The 13,751-nt window shown below is 37.9% G+C and overlaps 1 protein-coding gene across 19 annotated transcripts in view; it reads left to right on the top strand.

Moving 5' to 3' along the window:
• The window catches only part of EPB41L2 (erythrocyte membrane protein band 4.1 like 2), a 206,461-nt gene that overhangs the window by 17,643 nt on the left and 175,067 nt on the right, over nt 1–13,751 (top strand). The window contains exons 2-3 of one of the 19 annotated variants that reach the window (XM_073893921.1): nt 3,917–4,077; nt 5,282–5,466. The exons of the other annotated variants lie outside the window; for them this stretch is intronic. The gene's annotated coding sequence lies outside the window, so the exon portion shown is untranslated. The remainder of the gene's footprint in view (nt 1–3,916; nt 4,078–5,281; nt 5,467–13,751) is intronic. 19 annotated transcript variants of the gene reach the window in all.

Raw genomic sequence — 13,751 nt, 5'->3', positions numbered from 1 at the left:
CTGGATGGTTTATTTTTATTTTTATTTTTTTAAAAGATTTTTTATTTATTTGAGAGCGAGAGCGAGTGCACGGGCAGCAGGGGGAGGGGCAGAAAGAGAGGGAGAAGCAGACTCTCTGCTCATCAAGGAGCCAAATGTGGGGCTCAATTCCAGGACCCTGAGATCATGACCTGAGCTGAAGGCAGATGCTTGACTGACTGAGCTACCCAGGTGCCCCTTGCTGGATAGTTTTAAAGCAAGTCCTAGATATTATATCACTTTACTCATAAATACTTTTTTATATGTCTGTAGTAGATAAGCATTTATAAAAAAAACAAAACCACAAATCCATTGTCACATCTAAAAATTTAACATTTCCTTAATAGTAAATATTTGTGAGTGTTCATGTGTTCCCATTTGTTTCATAAATATTTTTATGGTTGGCTTGTTCAAGTCAGAACCCAAATGAGGTCTACATTTCATTTGGTTGATATGTCTCTTACGTATCTTTATATGTGGTTGTTTTCTCCTCTTTTTCTTTCAGTTTCTTTGCTGAAGAAACTGTGTTGTTTCTTTAGAATTTCCCACATTTTGGATTTTGTTGATTGCATCGCTTTGGTGGTGGTTAATATGTTTCTCTTTTGTGAATATCCTCTTAAATTGATAGGTAGATCTGGGGCTTAATTGATTCTGATGGTGGTGGTGGTGGTTTGGAGAATTCTTCATACAAATTGTGTTTCTTACTGCATTTCTTCAAGACATGTAGTGTATGGTTGGCTGTCTTCTTGGGGTGAAGGTTGATCAGTGGATTCAGGTATTGTCAGTCAGCTTGATCCATCCATTGTAAATTTCCCATCAAGCTTTTGCCTGGTGGATTTTTAGCAGCCATTGATGATCATTGCCTAGATATTTTTTTTCATTGCATTGACTTTTTACCATATATATTTTACTCTGAAGTAATTTAATATAAATTATGGAATGCATAACATTTCACCCTAATTTCTTTATTATGTATTTGTAAAAAGAATATGGACATTTTCCCATTTAACCAGAACACTATTCTTACATATAACAACCGGTTGACAGTAGTTCTCTCATATTATGTAATATCCAGTCTATACTAAAATCTCTTTAATCACCCCTGTGACATCCTATATGGCTTATTTATCAAACCAGGACCCTTTCAAGGAGCCCATCCTACGTTTGGTTATTGGTTTTGTTACTCAAATTGTCCTCTTCCCATCCCTTTTCACTGTCTTTTCAGGACAGTGACCTGTTGGAGAGATATAAGCAGAGGCCCAGTGTCTAGTAGACTATTTCTTTTTGACTCTTTCTTCAGACTCTTTGATTATTGCCATGTGGTGGTATTCACAGTCATCTTCCATATTCTTTATTTAACACAAAGTACAATTTAGAGCTTTAGGCTCAGTTAATTGAGAATAAACATTTTTGGTAAGAGTATTTAATGGTCAAGTTGTATGTTTCATATTATATCTTATCAGGGGCCATATCATGTTTTTTCACTATTATTGTAGCTAAGACTGATTAAGATAAAGATTGATCTCATTATAAAATTATATTTTCCCCTTTGAGATTTTTATATGTTTTATATGTTTTATATTGAGATTTTTATATTTCCCCCATATAATCTGGGAGGAATGAGATGAGACTTTGGCACCATGCAAACATCGACTTCCTTATCAGTCTTTCATCTAAATAATGTTATTATCCATTGGTGGCTCTCACCCGAATCAGTTATCTCATTGGGGGTGGCAACGTGATCATAAAATGGGATTTAAAGAAGAGTGGTGATCAAATATACATAACATTAAAATTTAACATCTTAACCATTTTCAGGGGTACAGTGACATTGTTGTGCAGCTAATCTCCATAACTCTTCATTTGTAAGAGTGAAACTCTACGCTAAAATGGGATTTTTAAGTTTCATCATTCCCTCAACTTGATAAACTTGCAATTTTCTGTGCAAAATAGCTTTCCTTCTTCAATGCACGCTATTTGATTTCTGTGAAATACAATTTTTGTTTGAAGTGCAGGATAAAATTTTTTCCCTTTACCACATTTCAGAATAAACCATTAGTGTAAGAGTTAGTTCATGTGATTTGTCTTTCTCTTTTTTGAGTGTCATTATTGGCTTACGGGTTTTTAAATATTCATTGTATTTCAATCAGGTAAAGTCAATTAAATTATTCTTCTTTTTTTTTAAGATTATTTATTTATTTATTTGACAGAGAGAGACACAGCGAGAGAGGGAACACAAGCAGGGGGAGTGGGAGAGGGAGAAGCAGGCTTCCCACCGAGCAGGGATCCTGATGCGGGACTCCATCCCAGGAGCCTGGGATCATGACCTGAGCCGAAGGCAGACGCTTAACGACTGAGCCACCCAGGCGCCCCCAATCATTCTTTTAATGTTGAAATTGTCCCAGTTTTGGCCAATGAGGGCCCCTTTGAGTTGGTGCCTAAGTCCTTTTGACATGATCCTATCAGACTCTGAAAGCAAGGAATATGTTTCTTTAAATGTGGTAAAGTTTCCTTTGGAGAGCAGGGTCAAATCTTTATTAGCCATAGCACAAAAAAAGCATCTGTGTTACAGAAAAGTGCTGTAGAGCAGAATAAAACCTTGCTACCAAAGTCTTAATTCATCAACAGATAGGAAAGCAAGGTGAAGTTAGTGGTCTCGAAAGTCTTTTCTCATTTTATGTTCTGTGATTTTTTTTTTTTTTTTTTTTTTTTTTTTACCATCTATACAGTTGTCTTACTATTTGGTTTTTATTGGAACAGGTATGTTTTTTTTAAGTTTAAGTTATCTCTACACCCAGTGTGGGACTCAAACCAATAACCCTGAGATCAAGAGTTGCATTCTCTTCTGACTAAGCCCTCCAGGTGCCCAAGAACAAAATATTTCAAGAGTGAATGTTGTCAGATTTTGTTTTGAATAACATATTTATTACTTTCTTCCTATTCTGATGGTCTGCTTCCTGAGCCATGGGTTAAAGGACTGTGAATTTGGAAAAGCAAGGGTTTCAACATATTTCAGAGTTATAAAGTCCATCCTCAGGAAACCAGAAGGGGTTTGTATCTTAACCTTTGCCATTTATTCCAATGTAATGTGGCTAAACATTCCACATGGAGATGGTCAGCCTCGTAATGCTGGATCGATAAGCTGCTGCCTGTTTCCTACAGACACCTTTATTTCCTCTGATTTGGGTAAACAGATGAAGTTTCATCAGAAGCTTAAATGTATAACTGAATTTGTGAAGATCTGTTTTGTACATCATAAGACTTATGTCATGTTTCTAAACCTCTGGGAAGTTACTCTCTGACATTTTAAAAAGCATGTTACTTTTCTAAATTGACTTTTTCCCATACACAGTTTAATGTGGAGAATGTTATCCCATAAGCAATCATTCTTTTTAGTTTAGTAGATTTTCTTTTCCAGAATAGATGTGGCTCAGTTTTATTGTTATGCCCTCAGTAGTCACTATCATGCTTCTTTTGTTAAGTATTAAATACGAGTTGCCAGTTTTTAAATACTTTGAACATTTACTGAATGTTGGGCAGAAGTACAGATAATACAGCTGCGTACTATACTAATAAAAACAAAATATTGTGTGTTGAAAAGCCATTTCTTCTCTGAGAATAGAAAGAAGTACTATGGAATTCTGTATTTATTCATCATTGATTTAAGTCTGGGAGTAAATAAAAGATTATACTGTGTTTTAGTTAGAAGTATTCCTTTTCAGTGTTAGGCATGTTTGGTTTGTAAGATAACCTCATAAGATCATTTTTATATCATATGACCATCAATTTTTTTTTTACAAAAACCAACACTTTAAAAAATTTGTGAAGTTGGTTTAACTAGAGAAACTATGAATATCATCATGTGTAGTAAATAAAGTTTCTTCTGTAAATTTTCCAGATGGTGACAGCAACTGGAAGAATTTGATTTATTTCTCTCCCATTCATGATATTAATGAATTGTGAATTAGTGCAGTTGAAATCTGTACTGGATTGTCCATATAACACCATACAGGCTTCGCGTCTCTTGTGGGAGAAATACTAGTCTGTGTATTTAGAGAGGTACTTATTTTCTCCATTACTGTAACAAAGGATTTGAGGCATCATCTAGGCAATATGTATGGTAAAATTGCTTAAGTAAAAACAAATGGAGGTCAGGTAAATTAGAAATAAAAAGAAAATATCAAAATGAAGATCTGCCCTCAACACACCTTCGATTCCTGAACATGTAACTGTAGCCTATCATACATTTTTATTGATATCTGTTTTTGTGTATCGTTGTATATATATTTGTGTGTTTTATTTTTACACAAGAAATATTTTTAAGGAAATAGAATGCTTGATAAAGCCATTGCTCTTCTCTGAAATGTCTGTTGGAAATGATTGAAGGGGTGTCTGGGTGGTTCAGTCAGTTAAGCATCCAACTCTTGATTTCAGCTCAAGTCGCGATCTCAGGGTTGTGAGACCGAGCCCCTCGCCGGCTCCATGCTCAGCAGGCTCTGTGCCCAACAGCTTTGTGCTCAGCACGGAAGTCCGCTTGTCCCTCTCCCTCCACTCTGCACTCTGCTCCTGCACTCTCTTTCTCTCAAATAAATAAATAAATCTTAAAAAAAATTATTGAAGATTGTTTTCTGTGAATTAAGATCCTTAGGTGTTTTGGCTTTTTTTGTTTTTAAAGATTTTATTTATGTATTTGACAGAGAGACACAGCGAGAGGGAACACAAGCAGGGGGAGTGGGAGAGGGAGAAGCAGGCTTCCCGCCGAGCAGGGAGCCCGATGCGGGTCTCGATCCCAGGACCCAGGGATCATGACCTGAGCCGAAGGCAGACGCTCAACGACTGAGCCACCCAGGCGCCCTGATGTTTTGGCCTTTTAAAGATAGATGACATTTTTGAAGAAAAGAAATTCAAGGCACAGCTCACATGTCAGCTTTTTTTGTAAAGTCTTCTCTGATTTCCACAAGTAGAGTTAATATATCTGTGTTTTCTGTGTCTACCAAGAAATGTTGTGACACTTACCAGGTTGGATTTTAAAATCCTGAAAAGATCAGTTTTTCTTACTATAGAAATTTGTGTGTTCTTACTTCCTCTTTATTGTCTGTCTATTCCCAGTGACTGACGGCAAGCAATATACAGATGTTTGTGGGGTGAATGAAAACCAGTCAACGAAATAGAAGTTTTAATAGAGTCAGACTATTAAAATATTTAGCTTGTTTTGAAATAAATGAATATATTGACTGACTTTGATAATCTTTTTATTGTACAGAAATTTCTGAGGTACTGATAGTACTGTGAATTGACTTAATAATTGGTATTTGAAACCGATTCTTGACATGGAGAAGAGGGAGATGACCAGCTGACAACAACTGGTTTTCTCCCCAACACTGACTTACCCGTCCTTACCTCCTTCCTGCTCCTCCGTGGGAAAGGTGGCTTCCTTCCAGTCTGGGGGTAAGTCAGCTCCTAGCAGTTGAACCCGAGAATTCTGTCCCCATCACTTTTGGCCTACCCAGAGATGTCCTGTGAAATAATTGCCGCCTGCTCCCTGTCCTCTTTCTCTTCCAGGAGACAATGATTCTCAACCCTGGTTGTACGTTAAAATCATGCAGGGACCTTTGGGGGAAAAAGCCCAGGCCCCAAACCAGATTAGTTGTATCAGAATCTTAGAATCCTAGAATTTTAGAATTGGAAGAAATAAAAATTTGATTCTGTAAGGGAACCTAGAGACGTTAAGGGGCTTTTCTAAAAGCGATGTTTCAAATTAAGCTAAAGACTTGGGGCACGAATTTGGGGATTTGTAAGTCTTCTCCATGGCTAGTTCCCATTTGTTTCCCATCCACCACCCCAGAATTCCATCCGTTCGGTGTCCTGATCGTTTATCACCACCGTAATCTTCATATCTCAGTTTATTCTGCTCTCTATGCTGTTTTATCACATCCTTCTTCTTTTGGTTAGATGCTCTTTCATTATGCTACCCTCCTGCTCGGGAACCTCTAGTAGCCCCCTTGTACTGGAAGGCGAGTCAAAATGAGCAGTCTCATCCCCTGGCACCTCGCAGTTGGATCCTATGCTCTAGCAAGAAGATTCTTCCCTGTCTTTTGTACAGCTGTATATTTTTCTGAATTTTTGTAAGCCATTCCATTATCTATATCTAGGATTCTTTCCCTTCACTTTGCCTACCAGGCTCCTACACCAAATCACAGAATGTTGGCTCCAGAAGATTTTAGCAGTCATTTAATTCAGCCTTTTTCAAGTTATAGATGAAGAAACCGAGACCCTAAAGTGTTAGATATTCCCCCACTGCCCAGGCCACAAAACAAATTAGCTAGCTTCAGACCCAGGTTATAACTAAGGTCTCTTTGTTCTCTTTCCACAAGACCTTTCTCTTAAGATGCAACTTGGATGCGAGCATTTCTCTCTCGGACTTGCTCAGTCCCCTCAGTAAGAGAGTCTATTCTGGTCTCCACACTTTGATGCCATTTAATGCATTGTGGCAGCATTTGTGTTTCTGTTGTAATAATAACGAACAAGGATATTGCTGACTTCTGAGTGCTTACTTTGCACTAGTCACTGTGTTAATAAGCATGTTGCTTGTTTCATTTTTACCTCACAGTCACACTACAGGATAGGTATTGTCCGCATCATCCATAAGGTAACTGAGGTGTAGAGAGCTAAAGTCTTAAAAGGTCAAAGCTTAGGTTTGGTCTGATGCCAGAGCCAAGCTCATCTACACGTTTGAAGTTTTTTTTTTTATGTGTAAACATCTTTTATTTTCCACTGGATTATAAGGCTCTTGATAACAGTGAACAGGTCACTAATGACTTTGTAGCTGCGGTAGCATCTTTCACAGAAGAGCTCAGTAAATATTTGGTGACTGCGCTTGGAAGAAGTATCACTTGGTGACCACATTTCGAAGATTAAGGCATTGGTATTGAGTGGGGGTGTGGAAGGTGATATGTGCAGTTTTTCTCAAATTTTTAGGCCCTAGATCTTGGAGGGGGACAGAGGTGTGTGTTCGATTGAAGTTTCTGTGGAATGTGGGCAGGAGAGTTCCATAACTTTCCTTGTTTAGTGGCTGTAATGAGAGTTTATGTATTTATTTACCTGTGAGAGTTTGCGATAGCATTTTAGTCGCTCATTGTCTTTTCTGGCTTTGCTCGTTGTATTGTGTGTTGCCTTCTTTAAATAGTCCTGAATCTCTTTATAAACTAGAAGATTAGCAAATAACTTCCCATATAAGATTGGTCTTTTTACCCAAGTGAGCTCTTGGACGCTTTTTCTCAAATAGCGTCTTGAATTTTGTCGACTTAACTGAGAGCTTCCAAGCTGGTGGGATGCTTAAGCAGTACAGGTACATTTGATTATGGATGTGGGTGACACCAGTGATTGTCCTTTTGTAGTCAGGCATTTAGGTATGAAGACTCTTTTGTCCCTTCTACCTGTTAGCAAAGTGAAACCCTTAAGCTGTTCGGGTATATTGATTTTCCATTTTTCTAGGATTTGAGTTTAGTCCTTGTTCTTTTGAAATTACCTCCATCGGATATTGTGTCAGCCTATTAATTCTTTAGTGATCCAGGGGTATGAGAATGAGCCCTCCCCACCTCCCCCCGCAAGGGAAGTTGATTCAAGAGTTGTAGGGTGATCTTTGAAATACAGCTTTCAGGACATTTGAATAAGCTTTTTAAAAATGAATGCTATCTATATCTTGAGAGGGAGGATAAGTAATGTGGGCAGACTAAACTGCATATGGAAAAGCATTGGTTTAGGAGAAAGAAGAGCCCTGAGTTGTTCTAGTCATTATTTTATCATTAACTGATTGTAGGGTCGTGGAAAGGTAACTCTGAGCTTCATTTTCTTCATTTCTAACTTCTCATGAGTTGGATTATATCATCTCTGTCTACCATCTCTCTATATCAGGTATGTTGGTCTTAGGTATCAAATTCATAGTTTGTTTCTGGCAGATCTGAAACCATTGGTAATATTCTCATTTGCTTGGGAAAACAGGTCTCTGGTGTCAGTTGGCAACAGTATTAAACCTGATTTATATTAGAAGCCGGCATGCTGACTTTATGGTTCACTGTATTCATTAGGGGATGTTTTAACACTTAGTACTTCCTTTGCTTATGTCTTCAGTTTTTGGCAACTGTAGATTTAGCCCTTGAGTTTTATTTTTATTGTGGTAAAATGTACATAAAAAATTAAAAATGCATTGAACTTACCCTTTTCTCCATTTTGTGATGTACAGATCAGTGGAATTAAGGAAATTCACAATGTTGTACAGCTATCACTACTAATCCCAAACATAGACTCTGTACCCACTAAACAGTAACTCCTCCTTTATTCCTCCTCTCCAGCCCCAGGTAACCTTTATTCTGCTTTGTCTCTGAATTTGCCTATTCTAAGTACTGCGTGTAAAAGGAATCATATAATATTTGTCCTTTTGTGGCTGGCTTATTTCACTAAGCATAGTGTTTTCAAGGTTCATCCGTGGTATAACAAGTGACAATTTCATTCCTTTTTAAGACTGAGTAAAATTCCATTGTATGTGATACCACATTTTGTTTATGGACATTTGTGTTTCTACCTCTTGGCTATTGAGAGTAATACATACTGCTGTGAATATTGATGTATGAGTATTTGTTTCGTTCCTCCTTTGAGTTTTTTTAGGTGTATATCTAGGAGAGGAATTTCTGGGTATATAGTAATTCTTAATTTTTTTTTAATATTTTATTTATTTGAGAGAGAGAGTGAGAGTGAGAAGCAGCATGAGAGGGGAGAGGGTCAGAGGGAGAAGCAACCTACCCAATGAGCCAGGAGCCCGATGTGGGACTCGATCCCAGGACCCCAGGATCATGACCTGAGCCGAAGGCAGTCACTTAACCAACTGAGCCACCCAGGCGCCCCAGTAATTCTTAAATTTTTGAGGAATTTCTGGGTCATAGAGTAATTCTTAAGTTTTTGAGGATTGCTTGAACTCTCTTCCACAGTGGCTGTACCATTTTAAATTCCCACCAGCAATTCCTAAGGGTTCTAATTGCACCACATCTTTGCCTACACTTAATTTCCTTAAAAAAATTGTAATAGCCACCCTAGTAGGTGTGAAGATAGTTTTGATTTGCAGTTCCCTAATGTTGAGCATCTTTTCAGGTGCTTATTGGCTATTTGTATATCCCCCTTTGGAGAAATGTCTATTTAAGACCTTTGCCTGTTTTTGATTTCGGTTGTTTTTTGTTATTATTGAGTTGTTAGCCCCTGATTTTTAAAGGTAATGCAAATGAGGAGGTACCATTATGAGGTAAGTTTACCTTTTTATTATTTTGTTATTATTTTGGCAGGGCTGGTGGATAAGAAACATCTTCTTTTGTATAGTTTCTCACAAATATGTTTTCTGTGATTTGGGACATTAAGTGGTGTAGTAGATAGAACTTAGGTTTTAAAGTTCAAGACCGGAGACCTTGCCTTGGGCTAGTAAACCTGGCGAGTGGGCCTAACCTATAATATTCTGAGGTGAGGTCATCCTGCCCCATTGTTCTTGAGACTAAAGTATGAATCTGAAAATACTCTATAGAGGGATAGTGCCATTTATGATTTTTTACTTTGGTCTGTTGAGATTCTGTTACCTGTGCAAGCTAGTCTTTGATTTGTGAGAAAAAAATAAGGTTTATATAAGCAACTTTGTTCAAAGGGACCAAAATTGTTACTTCATTTATTCCCCTTACGTTCTCAGGAGCTGAAAAGAGGTAGGAGATAAATGCCACTGTATTTTACGGATGAAAGAAAATGAAGGAAAGATGAAGCCCTTGTTCTGTTCCATAGCTTTCTAAAGTACTCTGCTAAACCTTTATTTATTTATTTTTAAAGATTTTATTTATTTATTTGACAGAGAGAGAGACACAGCAAGAGAGGGAACACAAGCAGGGGGAGTGGGAGAGGGAGAAGCAGGCTTCCCGCTGAGCAGAGAGCCCAATGCGGGGCTCGATCCCAGGACCCTGGGATCATGACCTGAGCCGAAGGCAGACGCTTAACAACTGAGCCACCCAGGCGCCTCTTCTCTACCATTCTTTATAAACTTTTGAATTAGTTAGAGCCTTTGGGCACCGCTAGGTGAAGGTTGTCATTTAATTTATTAGCAGCTGTTGCTGTATACATATAATTATATTTGACTACAAGTGCATTTTTACAAGATGAGTCTGGTGGAGTCATTATATAAATGATTCAGATTAAGGAAATTATTACTGAGGTAAGTGCTTGAGAAATTGCCTATTTAGAAATGCAGTGCATTTTAAAGAGGTACTATTTGAGGATCTAAAATATACCGGGGAGGCTGCATATTTTACTTTGACCTTATTACCATACAAAGGAAAGCTTACATAAAAATGACTTGTCAGTAACCTTATGTTTTTTGAAGATATAACAGACAGTTTACAAGTAAGTTCTGGCTATTAGGCAATGGAGAAATACTTTCAGTAGAAGTCTGCTGATGTAGTTCTAGCAATTTATGGAGCACCTGCTGCAATAGAGGCTTATAAATGTTTTAGAACCAAGGATTGGAAGGGCAGTGGTGAGAACAGGAGGTTCGCGCAGCAGGGAGGGTCCGTGAACCCCGCCATGCTGGGAGAGGCAGCATGGCCCAGTGGAAGGCCACAGGCCCTGCAGTCGCTCAGTGCTTGCAGTCCACCTTTGCCCCTTGTTGGGTTTGCTCTTCAGGATATCCCTTCTCCCAGCCTCTAGTCTGGAGCCCCTGATAGTTGAGTCCTTACTCTTCTTAGCCTTCTGAGCTAAGAAAGCCTTCAGAAAGCCTTCTGAGCCTTTTGTTAAAGTAGTTGAAGAACTGCCAACAGTGGTTCTGAATAGGAGTGTGTGTGTGTGTGTGTGTGTGTGTGTGTGTTTGTGAGAGAGAGAGAGAGAGACTGTGAGCATACATGTGACTGTGGATGGCCGCAATCCACCTGTTATCCTCATTGGGTTGGGGGTTGCTGCATGGATAAAACGAAACAGAACAAATCCTCCCCTGAGGATTTCATTGTTGGGTAAAGGGCTCAGAACAATCAAATCTTGGTTCAGACTGAGGTAGTGTGACACTAACAGCTGTGTCCTATTAAAGATCAACATTTAGCGGTTTGGTAGCAGTTAAATGTCACTGGAATGTTTGTGCAGTTGGTTTGTAATTTGACAGGCGTCTCAAAGTTTCCAAAGTAAATGTATAAAATCTAAGTCATTCTTCGACATGTGAATCAGGATTCCATGGAGGGAAATGCACTTTTAATTTCTGGAATTAACTTGGCTATTTAAAAATAGAATTGTGATAGCTCTAATCCTTTCTGCGTGTTTTTAAAAATTTATTTCCATAGCAAGAAATTGTAGAATGTAAATTTAGCTTTTGAAAGGACAGTGATTAATGTACTGTTTACCCAGGTCATTCTTCAGAATTTGACTAGTGGAATGTACTAACAATGTCTTTTCATCAGTGCTCAAGTGGGGAGAAGGGTGGAGTGATACATTCAGATTTTTGCAAAATAACACTAAACTGTTCAGCTTTTCAGTACTAAGCAAATAGAGAAGGCCACAGCATTCACTTGATGCTTTTCCCAAGTATAGCCCCCCCAAAGGGGGAAATAAGTCATAAGGAGATAAAGTCTTGTATTTCCTTACCTGAATTTTGGAAAGGAGAGAGAGACACCAAGGATGAAAATACCCATGTAAATATGGAATGTTTAAGATTTTCTTTTTCCCTCCAATATTCTCTCTCCAGTATTATCACCAGTGAGTTATAGTGATGAGAAGGAAGGTTGAATTGTTTGCCCTTTGATAAAAGCAACTAATCAAAACTTGAGAGAGAATTGTGCTGCCTTAAGAGTAGATCCTTTTTTGTTTTATAGCACTCCAGCTGAGTTGAGCAGTCATTCTGGGGTACCCTCAGTAGTATGACCATTCACAAGTGCAACAAGACTTTCTTTCAAAGGACGTGTGGAGTATTGGAGACACAAGGAATAAAGATACAAGTTCAGATTATTTCAGAGTGAGAAATGTTGCTTTAAGTAATTATAACATTTGTGTCCCCTGATTACTTAAATATGTTTGGAGAGTAATGAAGAGAAAAATATGTGTATAAATATGTATTTACCTATAGTAGATAATATACTCTGGAGAATGTTCCATGAAACTGGTATAACTTAGTATATGATTTAGATCATCTGGTGTATGATTTAGATGTTACATAACCTTTTCTTCTGATTATGGAGACATAAAAAGTTCTGTTGTCTGAGGAGTACATCGGTGACACATACTTAGTATAGTGTTTTAGTGTTCAAGGTACTGGATCAGATTTAACAATTTCATCATACATTTTTAGTTAACATTTTCTCTTTTAAAATAGTAAACCAGTTAGAGTCAACTTTTTGTATAGTCCAGTATGTCCCGAGCATCAGACAATGGAATATTTTTATTTCATTCTTTTATTTTCTGGAGAGCAAAATCGTCACACTGAGGAATGATCCAGTCTGTTAGTGACAAACAGCACATGACTAGGCAGTCTCAGAAGGGGAAATGGGTTCTGTACACAGAACAAAAAACCACTTTGCCTGTGTCATGAAGGACTTATTTAGCTTGTACTTTTCTAAGGGGCCTAATAATTGCTTTTCCCTCTGTGGAAATAGTCTTTCAAATAGGTATTAATTCTTAGACGGCATCCGTAATTCTGATATTCTAGAGTTCTTGGTAATGTGAGTTGGTGATTTGCTATCACCTCTTTGTTTAATAGTAATGGAGGACAAATCTACCTCATGAATTATAACTGCTAACTTTTAAACTTTGATATGTAATTTATAAACACATGTTGGAATACTGATTTTCTGTTACCCGTTACCATTTTTTGGTCAGATCTTTTGAAAATATCTTTGCAGTCACCAAATAATTACACTATATGGGGGATGTTTTGAATTTTGCTTAGGCGCTTATGATAGAAGTTATGGTGCAGAATTTTCACTTTGCCTTCCTTGAAAATATTCCAAGCACTGGCAGTTTGAATAAACTATTTAAAATTGGGTATCAGCAGAAACTTGAATTGACCTTGGAATATTGCAAGACTCTTGGAAACATGAATAAATACTTTCTAGAGCATTCTTTTTAAATTTTTTGGAGGGGAACTCAAACTCATGGTCATTATTAAATCTCTAATTCCTAGCTTAGGAACTCAGTACATTTTTGTTGCATTAATGGATTTTTTGGGGGTGGGAGAGCCTAATAAGTTGAAGTTTTCCCAATTGGGGAACTATCTTCAGGCAGTGCTGTCTTTTTTTTTTTTAAATAAAGATTTATTTATTTATTTGAGAGAGAGATAGAGTGAGAGAATGAGCAGGAGGTGCAGAGCGAGAATCTCAAGCAGACTCCACGCTGAGCATGGAGCCCGGCTCGGGGCTTGATCTCAGAACCCTGAGATCACGACCTGAACCAAAACAGAGTCAAATGCTTAACCCACTGCACCACCCAGGTGCTCCTATGGAGCACCTGTTTTAAATGCATATTTACCTAGGAAGCTACATGCACACTCAGCTTTGTAAACTATTATAATGAAAAATCATCACAGTTTCTTTACATGCTTTGCTGGTGTGATGCAGAAAGGGTTGATCGTTATAGGGCATGAAAACTGAGGAAAGATTAAAGGTCCCTAGAAATTATCCATTATTTTAAAAAGATGAACAAGCTGCTATCCTTTAGCAAAGCGTTGTCTTGTGATA

Source organism: Callorhinus ursinus, unplaced genomic scaffold, assembly GCF_003265705.2.
Source record: "Callorhinus ursinus isolate GAN/ISIS: 27379988/994484 unplaced genomic scaffold, GSC_fseal_2.0 scaffold6, whole genome shotgun sequence".
In the NCBI taxonomy this organism is placed as follows: domain Eukaryota; kingdom Metazoa; phylum Chordata; class Mammalia; order Carnivora; family Otariidae; genus Callorhinus; species Callorhinus ursinus.
The sequence above is the reverse complement of the archived record's forward strand: the minus strand, read 5'-3'. Positions and strand labels throughout refer to the sequence as shown.